An 8,281-nucleotide genomic window follows, 5' to 3' on the forward strand; every position below is an offset into this window, starting at 1 on the left:
TTAATTTTCGGTGTATTTTGTCAATTTTATTATGTTTATTTGCATGATGATTGTTTGCTTTTTCAAGATACAGGAAAAAACTACATATATTCCAAAAAGTGGGCTCCACTTGACAAAAGCTCAATATGATTTTTCACAAATGTAAGATTCAATATCTGAAATTATTTCTTTGCCAAAATTTCCTAAAACCTTATGTAATTACTCTAGTTTTACTGAATAATATTTATTTTGTCCTTAGAAAGCCACATGTAAATTTGTCGAGTGAAAATGATTTTGTATTTCAAACACAGACATGCTGTCAGAGTTTTGTAAATCAGTCAAGTGATAACATGTAATTTCTATTTCTCTTACCATTTCCTTTATTTCTTATGCTACCATAATCTGCTTCTAATTTCATATCTGTTTTTTAGGATAAAAACCCCCTTTAAGATTTTATTCAAGAAAAAAAAAAGAAAAAACTACAAATATATAAGTTCTCATACAACAGAAGATGTATTTTTATTACTTGAGGTGTTGTGGTGAGATGATTTCGGTACATTACAAGTTCAACAAACAAGAAGAAACATTGCATGAAGTAAACCTTGTTCATGAAGCAAGAATAGAAAAAGAAATCTAATTGCAGGAAAGGATGAGTAGCACAACTATTGATATCGATAATGATCCTAAAGAACAAATGATTGTTCTTCGAAAACAAACTCATTCTCAATCTAAATCACTGGACATGTGAGTTTTCCAATTCACTTTCAATGTTCTAATCATTGAGTTAATCATTTGCACCTGAATGTTTACTGAATATTAACTTCTTCATTGTATGTCTTTATTAGAGTTCCACTTCAAGTATTTGCTCCTTCTTCGAAAACCCCTATCTCAAGTCTTTCGCAAACTCAACAACCTGCTGCAAAGTCTCCCATAAAGGAATATATAGAAGAAGAAGCCTATTAACGCGTAAGTATTAATTAAATTCTTTTTCTTATAGTTTCGGTGTATTTGGCTTGTCTTTCAATGTGTTTCACGTGATTTGAGGTGCATTTGGTGTTGTTTTTCTCTTTTAGTTGTAACTAGGCAACAGAATGTTATTATAGTGCTTCTGATATTTTTTTTGCATGTTTGAGTGATTTACATGAATTTTTGTCCATTTTTGAGGGATTTTGTTCAGGATTTGTGTAACTAGCCCATAGAAATTTGTTGTAGTGCTTCTGATGTCATTTTGTGCATGTTTGATTGAGTTGTATGTCTTTTTGAATTGACATTGTGTGATGCAATTGAGAAATAATAGCAGCGTATTTAGTTTGTATTTCGGTGTATTTCATGTAAATTGAGGTGCACTTAGTGTTGTTGCATTAATTAAATTCCTTTTCTAATATTTTTGCTGCATAATTCTTTTTGTGTAATCCTGCAATCCTCCACAACCTCAACAATTTGTTGCATTTGGTGTTGTTTTTCTCCCACTTTGGTGCACCATCATTTAGCTGTGCCTTTAGTCAATCAAGTAATGAAGCTACAATTACCCAAGAGGGTGAATCACCAGCTAAAATGAAAAATTCTCAAGACAGCCCAGAGCTGGTTGAAAAGTTAGAACAGTTGGTTGAGGTAATGAATACTGGGGTTGTAGCAGTATTGACATATGCTAAGGAGCAAAGTCCCCCACCAGAAAAGGTGCAGCCTACTTTGAGCTTTCTTGACAAGTTTAAAACTCCGGTAAAGTAAAAGGAAATACCAGAGGAACTTAAAGAGAAATACTATCACTGGGTCCCAAATATCAAGACTTATCAAGATGACAACACTAATGAGTGAAAAATGATATTCAGACTGAACCATGAATCTCAACTCGAGGCAACTAGAATGCACTTTGCATCTTTAAAAGCAAAATCATATATTGAAAATTTGGTAATCCTAGATTAACATTAATGATTTTCTTATGAGTTGTTGCGCCATATATGTAATAAGTTTGGATTTTTTTTTTTGTTTTTGTAGGTGGTTTTTGCAATGTGTCTCAATTTTAACAGGAAAAAAATTGAAAGATTTGAAAAACTCATATACTGTCCCCTCTGATATTGTGGTAAGCTCTACAGCCTCTACTACTATTGAACTTTTAGTGTATTTTAAAAATATATTGTGTGCTGAAGCTGTTTCTTTCGGTATTATTCAAATTTTGCAGAATGCCATGTTGGAAAAACATAAGGACAACTACATCGATCCAAAAACTAACAAGCCTTTCCACATCGAAGAGATAAGGAGTATCTGCCATTTCTGAACAAAAAAAGCTTTCATCCCATCCATTTGTAAGTTTTATTTATAAAGTTTCTTAAATAATTCTTTTATTAGGTGCCAATTAGTTTAAAATATTGTTCTCTCTAGCCAAACTTTAGATATTTGTCCCATTTTGCTATACGGATCATTGGTGGCTATGGATTGCGGATGTTCCAAACAAAAATTTTCATGTCCTTAACCCATATCACAAAAAGTTCCCTTCAGAAGCTAGAACAAAAATTAATAAATTTGTTATAAATTATTTATGTGATACATATTTCCATTTTTTTTGTATAAATGCTCTTGCTTTTGTCTATTGTTATCATTATATAAATTTGATGCACTTTGGTTTGAAGCAAGGTGCACTGGTATTTGTTTGTGTGACGTTATCATTTATTCATTTTGGTGTAATTAGATGAATATACTATGTCCCACTTGATATTTGGCTTTCTTTGATTTTTAGGGCTTGATGATTTCACAAATGAAGGTGTTTGCTAGAGTAAAACCTTTAATAGATAACGATGAGGGAGTCGAAGCACCATACATTAACATCAGTGGGCAGCATACAACGTATCAATCTTTCTATCTAAGAAATTTTACTGTGTTTTTGTTACTATCCTATTTTAATGTGTTATTTCATTTTTGTCTTTAATGTTCTTTTTGTGTAATCCTGCAATCCTCTACAACCTCAACAATCTGTTGCGAAGTCTCCCACGGAGGAATATACGGAAGAACAACCTCAACAAAAAGCTCATGAGGAAGCTCTAAAAAAAAATCAGCATGTAGCTCCTCCTAATGTGTAAGCTCTACTTAATAAAATTCTTTTAAAATATTTTCTGTGCATTCTTAAATTATTTTATGTGTCACCATGTAGTCATCCACCCGCTCAAGACTTGAAAGCTGGGATAACGATAGTTGCTAATTAATGCTTTATTGAATGATGACTTTGGTGCACCATCATTTAGCCTTGCCTTTAGTCAATCAAGTAATGAAGCTACAATTACCCAAGAGGGTGAATCACCAGCTAAAATGAAAAATTCTCAAGACAGCCCAGAGCTAGTTGAAAAGTTGGAACAGTTGGTTGAGGTGATGAATACTGGGGTTACAGCAGTATTGACATATGCTAAGGAGCAAAGTCCCCCACCAGAAAAGGTGCAGCCTACTCTGAGCTTTCTTGACAAGTTTAAAACTCTGGTAAAGTAAAAGGAAATACCAGAGGAACTTAAAGAGAAATGCTATCACTGGGTCACAAATATCAAGACTTGTCAAGATGACAACACTAATGAGTGGAAAACGATATTCAGGCTGAACCATGAATCTCAACTCGAGGCAACTAGAATGCACTTTGCATCTTTAAAAGCTAACTCATATATTGAAAATTTGGTAATCCTAGATTAACATTAATGATTTTCTTATGAGTTGTTGTGCCATATATGTAATAAGTTTGGATTTTTTTTTTGTTTTTTTAAGTGGTTTTCGTAATGTGTCTCATTTTGAACAGGAAAAAAATTGAAAGATTTGAAAAACTCATATACTATGTCCCTCTAATATTGTGGTAAGCTTTACTACTATTGAACTATCAGTGTATTTTAAAAATATATTGTGTGCTGAAGCTGTTTCTTTTGGTATTATTCAAATTTTGCAGAATGTCATGTCGGCGAAACATAAGGACAACTACATCGATCCAAAAACTAACAAGCCTTTCCGCATCGAAGAGTATAAGGAGTATCTGTCGTTTCTGTATTAAAAAAAATCTTGCATCCCATTCATTTGTAAGTTTTTATTTATAAAGTTTCTTAAATAATTCTTTTATTAGGTGCCAATTAGATTAAAATATTGTTCTCTCTAGCCAAACTTTAGATATTTGCCCCAGTTTGCTATACGGACCATTGGTGGCTATGGATTGCGGATGTTCCAAACAAAAAATTTCATGTCCTTAACCCATATCACAAAAAGTATCCTTCAGAAGCTAGAACAAATTATTTATGTGATACATATTTCCATTTTTTGTATAAATTCTCTTGTTTTTGTCTGTTGTTATCATTATATAAATTCGATGCACTTCGGTTTGAAATAAGGTGCACTGGTATTTGTTTGTGTGACGTTATCATTTATTCATTTTGGTGTAATTATATGAATATACTATGTCCCACCTGATATTTGGCTTTCTTTGATTTTTAGGGCTTGATGATTTCTGTAACGCCCTAATTATCCTAAGTCTTACCTCGTGTCATAAAGCAAAGGTTAATCAAAGGTTACGACAGTTCTAAGGCTTATACGTATTATATATAGAAGAAGTAGTATATTCTAGAAGCCCGATGAAGGATACAACTCAAAAACAGGATTTGAAAAGCTCAAAACGTACTCACGAAGCTACAAACTTAACGCACAAGATTTAGACATAATATAACAAAATATGAGAGTATAATAGTATGAAGATCTAGCCACAGCTCGCGGAGTTTAAGCCGGCTAGCTATATATACAGACCATACAGAAATCTGAAAGTTTAAAAATAGCTTATACAAGTTTTTCTCTCAAAGTAAGCCTCTAGGCAAAAGTAAATACAAAAGTGAGAGGTATAAACAAAATAAGTAAAAAGACTCCAAAATACATCCAAGATCCTCCACTCTGTCACCATCAGAACAACTCACCGAGGTGGGTTGTGACTTGTGACCTGTATATGAAAAACAACAACAGAGTATGGTATGAGAACCGGAGGTTCTCAGTATGGTAATAGTGCCCGATGATGTAAGATATAAGACTCCGGGACGCTAGAAGCAATCCTAGAACTTCATATCCATCACAAGATTCATCTTAAAGCATAATTAAAACAATAAAGCATAATGTAAACTTAACATAATAAAATCTTAGGGAATTTTTTTCTAATCTAACAGTTCTCCGCTGTCCCACAGCCTTCACCAATCTATCCTCCATGCGATCCCATCGCCACCGCCTTCCGAACCTCCTCAATCCCAGTAGAAAACATAATTAATATTAATGCAAGTAAAACACAAGTATAGGCATACATGGCAAGTAATTCAAGTAGGCAATTAGACATGTTATACAAATAGGCAAGCAATTTTAAGTCGGCAAAGCAAACAAACAGATAGAAGATGCACATGATGAATGCCTGTCCTATTGGCTGTGATATCACATTGTCGGTTCAATTGCCAACCCGATACATCTACATGGAGATGTCGCCCTTCAGAATCATAGTTGGGAACCCTCGAGATATGGTACTCGGAATACCATCTAGGATTTTGTGCATGCACACTCTAGTGATCCGAAGGGATGCAAACATGATACTCTTGCCACGGACCTCACATCTCAACGCAAGCGGGACGAACCACCGCCTTTACGCTGCTGCCGCTACCTCGACAAGCGGGATCCAACCGCCGTCCCTGCCGGGCACATAATGTCTCAATAATCTCAATTTGAAAATGGTACATCAGTGGTTTTGAAAAATTATTACTTCATTGTATCAATAATTCATCATTTCAAACTCCGAGTCCTCGACTCATCTCAACCATTGTCAATTCAACATTTCCTTTCCGAACTCATTAGTTCATCAATTTCTCAATTCATGTATCTTCCTTCTTTCTCACTCTACCAAACCCATCCTCAGTATACCAAAAACCTAAGCCTCCGTTCTCTACTTTTCTAGAAAAATACCAATTAATTCCACCTAAGACTTTTCTATATGTTTTAATATCCAAAATAAGCCAAAAAGTATTAAATAGGTGTCACAGAAGTTTACAAGCTTGTTAAAAAGGTGGAATAGTTAAAAACAAGAGTTTAGTTGAAAAATAGGGCATGTGCGTACGCACAGGGTGCGTACGCACAAGTGCAAAATTTTTCAATTCTGTTCGCTCGCACAAGGCGTGCGAACACCCTTAACAGAATGCACCTTCCAACGTGTGCGTGCGCACAGCTTGCAGAACTTCGTTGGTTGTGTGTGCGCACAGGTTCAAAAATTCACGGGTTCTGCGTGCGCACACAAACCAAAAATCATAAAATTCTGCAACATTGCAGAATTCAAATTTTGACACCAAATTTTCAACAATCATATCTTCTTCTACCAAATTCGGATTTCCACAAATTTAAACTATTTTAAAGCTTGTTCAATTATCTTTCATTTGATATAGAATGCATTGAATTTCAAACATGGTAGCTCAAGATATGATTTATTGAAGTTCATCAAACTTTCAGTTTTACCAAAAGTTCACAAATTCTCAATTTTCCCATTTCACAACCAAAGCTAAACCACCATCTTATCAGACTCCCAAAAATATCAAATTCACATTTTTCATACCTCAATTCACCACCAAACCTCATGAAATCATCAATCTCCATTATTAAATACATAATAATACATTCATGTCTCAACCAATACATTAATTCAATTATCTTTCCACCATTTCTAACATTCATCATAATCAATTTCAAATCTCAATCTCCAATACAATACTATCAATATCAATATTTCAATTTGTCAACATCCCAAATCATCAAATCATCATACAATAATTCCAACAACCAATTTAATTCAATCCTATCCTATGGGTCACTAGCTTAAGTGTCCAAAAATATTATATATTATATAGAGGAAACCGAAATCATACCTTGGCCGATTCTCAATATGCCAAAAACCCAAAAATTGAACTCCAATAAGCTCCAATTTACCAACAAGCCACCAACTCATATTCAAAGGCTCCCAAATGTCCAAAGCAATTTCAACAAGCTTCAATATTCAAACTAACATTATTCATTTCACATAAATCAAAATCTAACACTCAAAATTAATCAATGTACAAGGGTTCTTGAGAAACCTTACCTCATTCACTGAAATTTGGGATAGAACCCAACATTTTCTCACTAATGATTAGTACCTAAACAACCAAAACACAAATTTTTCTCAAGATCAACACTCACCAAACTCGAAATTCTTAGGGCAATAGGAAGAAGGGAAAAATTCAAAATCTTACCTATGAAAGTTAAATGAAAGTAACGGGCTCGACAAGAGCTTCGCGTAACCGCTGACGGCACGCAAATCGGAGCACTGTAGCTTGAGATATGATGGATTGAAGTTGTATTTGAATAGTAATTTTGGAAACCCTCACTCTCTTCTCACTTCAGCTGCTCTCCCTTTCTTGAATGTGTTTAATGAGCTGAAGTGGGTGCCTTCAAGTGCTTATATATGTTGGGCTTGGGCCTAACTTGGGCCCGATCCAATCCGTTAGCGTTTTTAGCCCGTTTGGCCTAACTTTGGGCCAAACCTTTAAAATTAATGCCTGGTTTTCGAATTTAAATATTTTCCTAAGATTTTCTACTATTTTTAATTTTTCTCGCATAGTACCGGACAGACTTAAATCGGTTCAACCGATTCAGCTGCCAGTTTGCGGTTTTACTCGATTTTTCGCATAAAATGTATTTTTCGGCTCAGAAAAATCTACTGAGTCTAAAAATCATATTTAAATCCTCTAATCCTCATTCTAAATTTTCGGATTCTATTTTGGGTAATATTAATTATTTAATTAGACGATTAATTAGTCTCGATTCTTACAATTTCACAAAATAAAAGTGTTTGCTAGAGTAAAACCTTTGATAGATAACGATGAGGGAGTCAAAGCACCATACATTAACATTAGTGGGCAGCATACAATGTATCAATCTTTCTATCTAAGAAATTTTACTGTGTTTTTTGTTACTATCCTATTTTAATGTGTTATTTCATTTTTTGTCTTTAGCTAGAATTGTGCAATATATGTGATGAAATAGCTGAAAATAATTTATCTGAAAAAAAAATCAAAAAGGAAAAATATGTATGGAGGAATTGGAAATAGGTAACTATCGTTAAAAATAGATAACTTTCTATTACTATATTAACAGAGTTTAATAAATAAATTTCTTTAAACTGTAGGAACAAGTTGATCATTTTAGAGTCGAACATGTTTCGCTCATTCTCTTTGACAAAATAAATCAACTGAGAGATAAAATCTTTCAAGAATCCGAATCCATCAGACTCTCCAAG

The sequence above is a fragment of the Arachis hypogaea genome, chromosome 20 (assembly GCF_003086295.3).
Source record: "Arachis hypogaea cultivar Tifrunner chromosome 20, arahy.Tifrunner.gnm2.J5K5, whole genome shotgun sequence".
Lineage (NCBI taxonomy): Eukaryota > Viridiplantae > Streptophyta > Magnoliopsida > Fabales > Fabaceae > Arachis > Arachis hypogaea.